Source organism: Camellia sinensis, chromosome 7 (genome assembly GCF_055761805.1).
Source record: "Camellia sinensis isolate YWXY chromosome 7, ASM5576180v1, whole genome shotgun sequence".
NCBI classification, from domain to species: Eukaryota; Viridiplantae; Streptophyta; class Magnoliopsida; order Ericales; family Theaceae; genus Camellia; species Camellia sinensis.
The window spans coordinates 196,778,108-196,791,322 of NC_138967.1; the positions used below are offsets into that span (position 1 = coordinate 196,778,108).

At 42.2% G+C, this 13,215-nt stretch overlaps 1 pseudogene; it reads right to left on the bottom strand.

The window, feature by feature from the left end:
- Nucleotides 1-13,215, bottom strand: part of LOC114322966 (conserved oligomeric Golgi complex subunit 5-like) — a 43,441-nt pseudogene that overhangs the window by 29,325 nt on the left and 901 nt on the right.

Genomic DNA, 13,215 nt, shown 5'->3' on the forward strand with positions numbered 1-13,215 from the left:
TGTCTCACCATCTCTCTACAAGTGCACCCATGAGGGTCCTGCTCGCTTGAAGACGCGACAACCCTATGCAAAATGGGCCGAACCCTGCCTCATCTACAATATGTCGAACACCATCTCGGAGCTCCATATACCACTCCTTCGCTATGATCGATCCGTGCCCCCAGATGAAACGGGAAGATTCCTGTGTTCAAAATGAACAGATGTATTCAGTTTCAGAATAAACAGAATGCTCTGTGTAAGCTGTGTGCCAAATGAACAGAGTATTGTGTTGTGAGCTGCGTGCCAAATGAATAGAATGCTATGTATGAGCTGTGTGCCAAATGAACCGGATGCTGTGTTGTGAGTTATGTTCAGAACGAGCAGAAGCACTGTATATGTAAATGTGTTCAGAACGAGCAAATATAATACATAGCGAAAGCATGAAGTGTGCAAGAAATGCAAAATACATCGCAGAAATGTAAAAGTGAAGTACGCACCTCGCGCGCGTGATGAGACAAGTGAGACTCCGGCTCCCGTAGTAGTAAATTTGCGAGTGCTCGTTGTGCAAAATTTGTGAAATGGCGAAAAGTGCTCGGTGGTAGTACGTGCTCCTGAGGGTGGTACCTCTCCGGGTCGAAAGGCCGAATCCTGGGTGGCAATGGCATGATGTCAAGCTCGTCCTCTACTCGCAGAGAACCTCCATCGTGTGGGATGTGGTCAGCCATCTGAAAAAAGGTGCAAAATAAGTAAAAATGAGCGAAATTAGCTAAAGTCGCAAAAAGTCAACAAAAGTCAACTCTCAGGAAGAGAAAAAGTCAAAGAAAGTCAAAGCCCGGGAAAAGGTGCTAAACTTCAAGAAAAACATACCTCAAATGGTGAAAATGGAGAAAAAAGCTTCGAAAACAAATTCTGATCGGTTCAAAACGAAGAAAATCGAAAGTTTTTTGCGAATCAACTTCACGGGGCCTTTGGAATACGCGTTTAAAGTGTGGATCTGAAAGAGAAAAGTGCCTAGGAGCAAAGAGAAGTGTTTTTCAGCAATGGGTGTGTGACCAAAAGTGATTTGAAGTTGTGTACTTAAAAGGCCGAACCTCAAAAGACCAAACTACCCCAATTTTGCTAAACTGGTCGGCCGACCAATTTTTCTATTCGACCGACCACTTACATGGTCAACAAGTGGTCTGCAGCTGGTCTAGGTGGTCGGCAGCCCTTCTGGGTGGTCTTCAGGGTCCCATTGTCCTCCCTGAGTGTTTTCAGACTGGTTGAAGTCCTTGGCTCTCGAGAAAGTGCAAGAAAAGTTCACTATTTTTGACTCGAAATGTCCCCGCAAGAACTTTGATTCACGTCTTCGATGCACGACTCATCGTCACTCGTCAAGAGCAAGGTGTATCCTTTTTAAGAACATTGTCACCCCTCCGAGAGGTAAATCGGAGGTTGCTTTTGAATTGGTCTTGTTAAGACTTGTATTTCCTTATTCGGCATTTTGCTTCAAACATGCTTTTGGAGCTGCACTAAAAATGCATTGTTATGCACACTTCACTTGCGTTGTCACGCACGTTACTTGCATTTTTATGCACATTTCACTTGCGTTGTCACGCACGTTACTTGCATTGTTATGCACACTTTACTTGCGTTGTCATGTACGTTCCACATGCATTGTTATGCACCTCTTCACTTGCGTTGTCACGCACATTCACTTGCATTGTTATGCACCTTTTCACTTGCATTGTTATGCACCTTTCCATTTGCATTGTTATGCACGTTCCATATGTATTGTTATGCACCTCTTCACTTGCATTGTCACACATATTCAGTTGCATTGTTATGCACCTTTTCACTTGCATTGTTATGCACGTTCCACATGCATTGTTATGCACCTCTTCACTTGCATTGTCATGCACATTCAGTTGCATTGTTATGCACCTTTTCACTTGCATTGTTATGCACGTTCCAGATGCATTGTTATGCACCTCTTCACTTGCGTTGTCACGCACGTTCAGTTGCATTGTTATGCACATTTTCACTTGCATTGTTATGCGCGCTTCGGTTGCATTGTTATGCACCTCTTCACTTGCGTTGTTATGCACATTCCAGTTGCATTGTTATGCACCTTTCACTTGCATTGATATGCACTGTTCCACCTGCATTGTTATGTACACTTCACTTGCATTGTTATGCACACTTCACTTGCATTGTTATGCACTTTTCACTTGCATTGCTATGCACCTTTCCATCGACATCATATGTGCACGCGTTTATCTTGTATTGAAATTGTATCTTGATATAGCATTGGTCATGTGCTCCTGTTATATTGTACTTGTCAAAATCTCTCTTTTGTGTAGGCACGATATTGTATGTACGGTTCATTTGAAGTTGGTGAAACCAGACGATATTGTATGTACGATTCATTCAAGAGAAGTTCCGGCTCAGTTTAACTGCTACCCTTCTCCATTCGCGTTTGACACGCGTCTGGACATACCTTTCTCCTCTCGTGTTTGACACGCGTTTGGATGACTGCGCTTTCTTGCACAGTCTTTCTCCTTTTACGTTTGATACGCTGGGAGGTGTTTGATTTGAGACTCCAGGTATTCTCGGTAGTCGCTTTTAGCCTTCTCCGCGTGAGACGCAGTGAGAATTGTATAATTTTCTCACATCATTTCTGTTGGAATGTGTGAGACTGTTGTTTCTTATTCATTCGCTTAAAATGTTGCATTTATTTTGCATAATTGCTTCATTACAGCTTTCTTTGCATAATCATAAGTAATGTTCTGCATCGTGCATGTCATTTGCATTTTGCTCCTGCCTGCGGGGCACATCTCTTTGTTATCTTGCCTGTTTGTCTGAGTCTTCGGCCTTGTCAAAAATGGGTCGTCTCTGGGCTTTGACATTCACTCCCGTCACTTCTTGACTTCCGAGTTCTGTCAAAGAGGGACAACTGTAGACACCCCATTTTTGACCGACCTTAAGACTTAGACATCATTGTTTGAGCGCTCGATGATTGTGCTTTATTGTGCTCGTTTCGAGTTTCCAGATTTTTCAGCTGAGTGCCTTGCCTTCGGGCCTTCGAACTCTTTATGTTGTGGTTTGGTTTGTGGACCATGCCTTGTTAACCTTGCCTGGAGGGAGAGAGAGGCTTGTAGGCCACTTCTTGTAGTCGTAGACTACTTTTCCCTCTTGTAGGCTAGTTTCCAGTTTCCGGAGCCTTCGGCCGAGTGCCTTGTCTCGAAATTTCTTTACGTTCTCCTCTTGGCTTAGTTTTTGGACCATGCCTTGTTGACCTTGCCTGGAGGGAGAGAGAGGTCTTGTAGACCACTTTTTGTAGTCGTACAATACTTTTCCGGCTGCATGCCTTGTCCCGCGAACTTTTGTCTTGCTTCCCTTTTGGTTTAGTTTTGAACCAAACCTTGTTTTCCTTACTTGGAGGGTAGAATAAGGGGTGTAGACCAGTTTCTCTCCTTGACGACCACTTTTCTTCCCTGCCAGCCAGTTTTCTGGTCGGCTAGTTGGTCTTGGTGGTCTGTGGCCCACCAAAAGTGGTCGGCAGCCATGCCACCATCTTGCTTTCTCTGTGCAGACCACTCCTCCCCCTTGCTGACCATTTTCTCTTCCTGCAAACCACTTTTTCTGGTTGGCTGACCAGTGCAAGTAGCTGGCCAACCACTTCAACTGGTCGACAACTTTCCTGCACTTTCTGCAGATATTTTTCATGCCAGCTATTGGGCACAGAAAGCATCCTCCATACACATGTATGAAGGGATTGATTCAAGCTTGAAGCTTGTTGAACAAGCTTGATGCATGTTTTTCTATAAAAAGGAGCCTCCTCCCTCTTTCTTTAGGTTCAAAAAATTACTTAGGGCATATACATATCATCTATCTCTATGCTTCATCCTTTCTCTACATATTTGTGCTTGAAAGTGCCATTTCTTCACACTTTTGCACACAAACAGGAAGTGAAATACCTTCATTCTTGAGCTGAGGTTCTTGGAGGTTTGTTTGAAGCTCAATGCTTGGTTTTTGCCTTAGAAGTTTCTGTCTTGCTTTGATTCTTCAAGGGTGAGTCACTAATCCATTTAAAGCCTTGTTGTAGTTGCTTACCAGGCCACCTTTGCATGCTTATTTTGACTTGACTCTTAACTGTAAAAAGCTTCTTTTTTAAGTATTTGAAATGTTTGTTTGAGGCTCCTTGGGTGTTGGGGGTGTTCTACCCTCTTTTGTGCCTTGTTTGGCCTTGTTTTGGGCCATCACTTTAGGCCTTTGTAATCACCTTTGTTTGGCCTTCCTACCACTGAAGCTCAGAGGAATTTCAGTGGTGGAAACCTGGTTTTGAGGCCCCAAATAGGAGGGGGTTGTCCCTCCTTCTCTTCTCTCGCGTGCTTGTGTTGATGGCTCATCAAAAGAGCATGTAGTTCTATCTTCTTGAGGCTTTGTTTGAGCACTTTTTTATGACCTTTTAGACCTGTCATGACTCTGTTTTTGGCTATCTTGGTCACCCCTTGCATGCTTCTTGTATGTGTAGTGTAATCCTACTTGTAGCTCATTAAAGTAGCATGTCTTTCTAGCATGTTTTGGCTCCATCTTAGCATGTCTTAGACCTTATTTCAGCATGATATACCTCTGTCTAGGGTTGGTTTGATTAACTCTTGCATGCTCCTTGCACTTGTAGTGCAATCCTCTTCACTAGCCTAACATGCATCATGCTTTTGACCATCATTCTAGCATGTTTTTGGCTCAACTCTAGCAAGATTTTACTCATGTTTTTGCCATGCTTAAGCTCTGTTTTAAGTGTTTTGGGTCATGCATGCCTTGCTTTTTATAGCCATAGTTCATTCTTGCTCACTAGCATGCATTGCTTGGGCTATTTGCATGATCTAGCATCATTTGATATATGATTTTAGAGCATGTTTCATTGTCATACACTCACATCTTTCACTCTTTCAATGCTTTGGAGGGTTGGTGCTTTACGCCTTTAGTATGAGCCGATGTGTATGCCATCTTGCCTAGGCCTTTAGGCTACCATTTCAGTGTGTATTTGGTCTCATTTTACCATGTTACAACTCTGATTTTTGTTGGTAAAGTCATCTCATGCTTGGTTTTGGTAGGTGCAGTATAACCTTCGTCATTGGCCTTGTATACTCCATGCTTCATGTCTTCATGCTAGCATGTGTCAGCTCTAGTCCATGCATGTCTTAGCAACATTTTGACATGTTCTAGGACTGTTTTGTGTTGTCTTTGCCATATGATTCATGTGTTGCATAGCTGTAGTGCAATAGGCTTGACTAGCCTTGTGTTTTCATGTCCCTAGCATGCTATGCTTGTGTTGTTTGGATGATTTGGCATCATTTCACACCTGATTTCAGAGCTTATAGTGTTGTCACACTTCCATGTTTGTCACTTCTTAATCATGTTTGAGAGTTGTGCTCTTATGCTTAGTTGATGGGCCACTGCATGAGCATCACCATCTTGCCTTTTATGCCCTCATTTTAGAGTGTTTTGGCCACTGTTTTGGCATGATTTAGGCCTGTCCATATTCGGTTTAAGTCCATTGAACATTGTATTGGATGCCTCTTGTGAGATATTCTTTCCTAGCTTTGATGCCCTAAGCTTCTAAACTTTCAATGCATGCATTGTTCATATGTTGGAACCTTGTGCATGCCATTCTAGCATTCATAAAAGAGCATGTTGTTTGCATGTTGCTACATTGCATTATGTTTTCATGTTGTTTGCATGTTATTACATTGCATGTTGTTTGCATGCTCATGTTGCATTGCATTGTGCTTGGCAAGCTTGAGCTGCATTGCATGTGTTTGGATTGAACGCCAATCCAAACACGAGAAACGAGGGATGTTTCATACTTAAAGTGATGAAACGTGCCTCATTTCTCGGTCGCCGACCCTCTTGATCATGCATGATAGAGGTTAAGGCCCTTATGTGTTATTTGTGCATTCATTGACATTGAATTGTGCAAACTTAGCTTCTCGGCCATCGTGCATTGCGATGCTTGGTTAGTGGCCCGAGAGTCGAGAATCACACTCCCTTGAGCTTGAGAAATGATAGGGAGGGTGGTTGTGCAACATACCTTGCAAATACATTGTTGTGCCCCTTCTTGTTCTCTGTTGCTGCAAATTGGAACTTGGCAGGATTTTCTGGTCGGCAGACAAGAAAAAGTAGCTGGCCGACCACTTTTTCTAGTCTGCAGCATACTTAGGTGGTCTACATGTGGTCTACAACACCACTAAGTGGTCAGAAGCCTTCCTGGAGGTCTCCATGTTGGAGCAGAAGCTATCTGGAGGTTTGTGCAGTGTTCTGAAGCGAAATACAAACAGAGGCAAGTTGGGACATAGTAATGAATTTCCGAACGAGGCGACCTAGCATGCATGCACTTCTCGTCCCAAGGCTCTTTTTAACTGCTTTGATTGGCTAGTTAGCTATTTGGTTCTGTACTTAAGTAGTTAATGCACTTAGCTATTCATTTGTGCTTGTAATTAGTTAACTTGTTAGTTAATTAGCTTCGTTTTGTAATAATTAGTTTAATTAGCTTAGATTAGGTAGTTAGCTTATTATTCCGACCCTCCGTCGAGAGGGCGAATATTGTAATAAGTGTGTGTGTGTGTGTGAATGTCTTCCAACCCAACATCTTTCTCCCTTTTACTTAACTGCTTTCGATGGTTAGTTTAGGGTCATTTTCAATTAGCATCCTTATGCTTCGCATATTTGCATTCATTCATTTGTTTTGCATGCACCAGGCTCGGCGCATCATACAAACTGCATTGTATTTCAAATACCAATTTGAATACATGTTATCAAGTTGCATTCACGTGACATCTTAGAATAGCCGAGCCTATCTTAGTTGCATTTTTGCATGTGTTGCATTAGGCATTCTTGACATAGCTAGGATCATGCATTGATTACTAACTAGCTTCTTTTTTGGCTCAAAGTACTAGGCAAGCTTTTACGCTTTAGCATACTGCATGAGATGTGTATGTTGCCATGTTAGCATGCTTGCCATGAGGCTAATTGCTTAATTGATTAACTGCATGAATGCCTGTGGATGAAGGTTTCATTGCTTGAATTGGAACAATTCATCAAAATGCGAGTTTTAAGCCCACTTGAAGCGGCAAATCATCATGTTTTTAAGCCCACTTAAGGGTGGCAAATCCGCGACTTATCCTACTTGCGAGTAGCAACTTCAAACCATTTCAAAAAACAAACATGAAATGTTTTGTTCCAAATTGAGCGATTTAGTCTATACTTGTATGTTGTGCGTATCACATAGTAATTCTAGATTAATAATCAGAATAAGAACACGTGTTTTCAAAAACAACATATCATGTTAGTAGAGGCCGTTCTTTGATCGGGCTAGCGGGGGTGCTCATTTCAGGACCTTCCCCTCTCGTACCCAAGTTCCCGAGCCAAGGCAACTTTGGTGATGACGGACACATGGTCTTAGGCACGAGTCAGGGTTTCCTAAATTTCCCAAAACAAAACATTTAGGTGGCGACTCTGAAATCTGGCAAAGCAATCCATGTTTGGTGCTTTTTGATTAAAATCGATTTTCCAAAACAATTTGTCGGATTTAGACTCTTTGGTGATTTATCAGTCTTGCATTGCACTTTGTGAGATTAGATTCAGAACCGTGACAGGAGTCCGAACTGTAGTAGCTAGAACTACACTTCACGCCCTCGCGCGTAAAGCGGAGTTCAGGCAGTCTACACCATGCTCATGACGAGCCGAGTGCATATGTTTTCTATCTCGATAGAGAGAGTATTTGTCGAAGAAGGCAAATGCCAAGATAGGAATTCGCTACGAAAGTGAAGAATGCATTTCTATAATTCTTCCAAGTAAGGAAATTAATTGTTTTCCATTGAAGCATCCATATCAAGCCCGCTAAAATTCTATTCATGAATCTGTAGGATGCTAGACTTAAGACGATCAAGCATGGCTTGGAATAAGGATGTCACCGAGTCACAAGAAACCCCGTACATGGCACCTAGTGATGGAGACAATATGTCGGAAGTGATAGTGGGAAGTCCGGTCATCATAGATGAGATGCGAGTATGAATTTCTTGAAGATGTTGACATAATGCAAAGTTCTTGAGTTGTGCTGGAGATGCAGGACCTATCATTTGTCGGGCTTTGGGCCCAGTAGAAATCTGCTACCGCAATGTTTTATGTCAATTCATGCAAAACAATAAAAATAAAAAATTAGAAATAAGGATCACAAGAAGAAACTTCAAAAGGACAGTTGTGCCTTGACGTAGTTCACTCACACTCTCTAATCAGAATATGGCAAGCTATATGAGTTCATACAAGCTTTCTTTATTGATCAAGAAAGAACAAAAGCATAATCTACAAACAGAACCTTTTCCATTCTCAACTTTCAAATCTTTTTTTACCAATTCATTATAACTTCCGAGGAAGACACAATATAAGAATACTCCATGACACAAGGTGTCCTTATCACTATTCAAAAAAGTGAAGCAAAAGCCCATTTCTCACATGTAATGGGAATGCTTCTGTACTTGCAAAAGGGAAAATAGTGGTACAGGGAATTCTTTTGGATGTTTAGTTTAGGCAAGCCCAATTGCCAGGGCAATAGTGGCTGTTGGCAGGAGGGTTTATTTTAGGCAAGCCCTATTAATTGAATATGTTTAACTTTTGTTATACTATAAAGATTCATTACTTATTGATTACTTAATGAAATGTAGAAATATGTAAAGAGAAAGGGAAAGAAAAAAGCACCCTCTAGGGTGAGCTCATAGTAATAAGTTTCTAAGGAGTTTATGGCCAGCTGGAAATATTTGGAATGAGTTAAAAGGCATGGAGGAAGTGGGGGACAAGGTAGAATAACCTGAATTTTGTGGGGGCCAAAGTTTCTCATTCATGAGATTAAACAAGATTAAACATCATGGGTATAGCATAGGGTCTAAATAGAATTTTATGTTTTATTCTTCTCTTTCTTTCAAGAAAGAGGGGTGTGGGACACTCAACCACTACAACAGGTGACAACCCTAAGTTTTATCAATTTCCCTACATAACAAGGCCCAAAAATGCCTTTTTCACATTTTAATTCCTTCCTTTGATAGTTTAACCTTGATACTTGCCCTACAATTTCTCAACTTCATTGTACGCCACAAATCCTATGCATCCACTCCCACATCAAAGTAACTTGGGAAAAGTGTAAGAGTCCTAAAACAACACCACACCAATCCAAGGAAGATGTATATTCTTGAAGGTGAGACTATTAGACAGAAACATTAGAAGATGGATAACTACAAAGTTATTATAAACACATACAAACATCTCACCAAAATATCTCCAGACAAATAGTGCTCAACCAAGCATGCATAGCGCCCTATTTTCTCAATTTATCAAATTAGTTAATTGATTGTTTACTTGATGTCATAGAGGGCTCTAGTCCATTAAGCCAGCTATGGCTCAAAGGACGAGAACCAAAAAAACAATGAACTCCTCCAATTGGGTCAAGCACTGAAATATAATCAAATGGGATTGATAAATTTAAAATACAACTGTAACGTGCCCGCGCGGGGGGGGGGGGGGGGGGACCTTATGCTACAGTTCGGACTCGATTTGTGTCACGGTTCTTAATCTGAACCAAAGAGTCCAAATCTAGCAAATCGTTTTGAGAAACAGATTTTTGAAAAAGTAGTGCCAAACATGGACTGCTTTGCCAGATACAGAGTCGCCACCTAAATATTTTTTATGGGAGAATTTAGGAAACCCTGACTCGGTGCCGAGGGCCACATGTCCGTCATTACCGGAGTTGTCTCGGCTCGGGAGCTTGGGTACGATCGGGGAAGGTCAGCTATGAGCACCCCCTTTCGCCCGGTTCGAAGACCGGCCTCTACTAACCGTGATATCCGTATTTGAAAACTTTATGTGTTCTTATTCCATTTATTAGCCTAGAATTACTATGTTATGCGCGCAGCAAACAAGTATAGACTAGATCGCCTAATTTGGAAATAAGCATTGCATATCCGTTTGTTTTGAAAAAGTGTTTTGGAATTTGCTACCCGCAAGTAGGCTAAAATACGGATTTCAACGAGTTTTTCCAACTCAGACAATCCAACCTTCACCCACAGGCATTTAAACAGTTTAATCTCACATAAGCGTTTAGCCGCATGGCAAGCATACTGTCATGTTAACATTCACACGCATGCGATATGCTAAAGCATAAAAGCTTACCTAGTACTCCGTGCCAAAACAGTAAACTAGTTAGCAAAATGTGCGTGTCCTAGTTCATGTTTAAAAATGGCTAATGCATCACATGCAAAAATGCAATCTAGGCAGGCTCGGCTAACCCTAAACATGGCATGTGAAATGCGGTCAACTACCACATATTCAATTTGTGAATTGAAGTACAGATGCAGTTAGCGTGATGTACCGAGCCTGGTGCATGCAAGACAAATGTATGAATGCACGCATGCATAGCATAAGGTATGCTAATTTAAATATGCCCTAGTCTACCATCATAAGCAGGTAAATAAAAGGGAAGAAAGACGTGAGGTTGGAAGACATATACACACTCACGCACACTTATTACAAATAAGCCCTCACTCGGAGGGACCAAAATAATAATACAAATTAATTAACTACGCAAGCTAATTAAATATTACAAATTGCTTAATTAATTAACAAACTAACTAAACTAAAGAAAAACAGTAAACCGCCTCGGGGCGAGGGCCAGATGCAACACATGCTCGGGACTGGCTCGGAATCGCACTGTCATGCATAGTTTGCCTCTGTTTTCCCTGCTCTGCTCCTCTGAAAACTGCCAAAGTCTCAGGGATGCCTCTCAGGACACTGGGGGATATCATCGGCTGAGCAGAATTTCCACCGGCAGTAGCATTTAGTCACCGGCACAAAATAGATCCACCGGCCGTCGATTGACTGCCGGTCGGCACTAAATACTGCCGGCCGGCAATAAATTCCTGCAGAACCTGCAACTCACAGCAGCAGAGGGAAAAATCTTGCATGGCAATGCAATTCAAGCAATTTATGCACCCATCACATTCCTTATCATGTTAATGACTCAAAGGAGGATGTGCCCCAATTCTCGGACCACCAATCACGCATTTCCATGCATGATGGCCCGAAGAATCAAGTGTGCAACTTCAATTTCAAAATGTATGCAAACCAAATAAACACACAAGGAGGCCTAACCTCTATCATACTCATCTCAAGAGGCAAGGTGATACATGCAAGATGCAATGCAACTTAGGCATACGAGCTAAGGATGCAACATGCCGATACAATCAAGCATGCAAGGTGAGCATGCAAATAAGCAAAGGATGGTCTTAAACATGAATTAGGCAGCTCTAGTTAGGCCCAAAACAGTGGCCAAAATGCTAAGTGCATGGAGGCAAATGACATGCAAACATGCATAGATACATGGTCCAAGACTTAAGCATAATGAAGCCACTTTTCAACGCATTTGAAAGGCACAAACATGGAAAATTTTCATGCGAATTTCAGAGGCGATAGGTGATGCAAAACAGCCCCGAAACATAACGAAATGACACTCAACGCATGGAACGAATCCCGAAATGCAAAATTAGGCACATGAAATGGCTTACAGCTATACAAAGCATGCATAATATGGACATGGAGCATGAAGACAGAAGCAAGACAGCCCTGAGACAAGCATTTTTACAGTTTATGACATGGCCAAACAGCAAGCAAAGATAGGGCTAAAATGGCATACAAAAACGGGGCTAACACATGGATTTCAAAGCAAGTAGTACATAGAGTATCCAAAAAATGTTGAGCCCTTCTTCAATGTTGAAGAAGGGCTCAAAAGAAGCAACTTCACAGTTTATAACATGCCTCAAAACAGATCACACGTAAGCCAAAAATATTATGCAAAATTATGGCATAAAGAGGGCTAATGAAGGGAGTGCTAGCTACTGTCCTCAAACAGCAAGAGGTCCTCAATCAAACATGAAGAGGACCTCAAAATATGAGGATTTGAAGTTTGGGTCAGAGTCCAAAGATGTAACCACAAGGAGCTAAGATATAGGCCAAAAAAATGCACAAAAGAGGGAAAGTGGGACTCACCCTTGTAGAACCAATCCTTAGCAACCTTTGGACCGAGTTTGGGAGCTTTTAACCTCTGGAGGACAGCCTCAAGCTGCTGGAATGGGCGTTGGATGCCTTGTGCTATGAGTTGATGAAGAAATGGCCCAAGAACAAGGGTATTTGATGGTTGAATGAGAGAGATATGGAGAGAGATGGAGGGTTGTATGTATGTATATCAGATATATGTGGTATATCTCTGGTTTTTTTGCTTTAAATCTCTAACCTAAACAATGGACGAGGAGAGGTGCTTATATAAGGCAAGGGAAGCACTTAACTTACAAGCTAAGTAAAGGAAAAGGGTCAAAGGGGTTCAAGGGGGGTGCAAGGCTTCTAGAGGAAGCTAAAACAGCTGGCCAAGCTTCTCCAAGAAGCTTGGCCAAAGGGTTCAAGCTTCTAGAAGGTTAGGGGGGTTCAAAGGCTCACAAGGTGCAAAACAACCACACATGTGCGTGGGGGATCGATTCTGTGCATTCCAGCTGGCACAGCTGGAATCCACTCAATCTGCAGAATGCTCCGGAAGGTCGTCGGCTAGCAAAAATTGCCGGTCAGCACAATAAAGTGCCGGTCGGCACAATAAATTGCCGGCCGGATAAATATAGTGCCGGTGTATGGCCGGTAAGGTCAAAAAACAGCCGGTTGGTGTCCAAATTGAAGCCCCAGAAGTTAGCTTTCCAATGGCGCAAACCTTGCATTAAAATTTCTCCTGTGGAAAAAGTTATGCCCTTTTTCGTGAAGCCGCGCAGATTCGATCCAACCGGGATGATGCCCGACTTCAACTGATCATATCTCCCCCACCCGGACATGGCTCTAGGAGATTCTTGAGTGCAAAATGAAGCTCCGAAAGTAAGTTTTCCAACGGTGGTGGCCTCATAGCTAAAATCCAAGTATGCAGATTAATAAGCCCGATTCAGCAAGGACTGCTCGACTCTCTCTTAACAATTCTTGCCTATCTTCTTCTCCAACTTGGCTTCTCCCCTCTTCTCCTCTTTTCTTCAACTTCAAACCCCTAAGCAAGGTGTTTTGAAAGATTTGCCTCTCTTCTTGCCGAAGAAACTAAATCTTTTCCCTGCACATCTCTCAACACCGAGCAAACCATCAGTAGTGCCCAAGTCTTAAGGGCGGTCAAAAATGGGGTGTCTA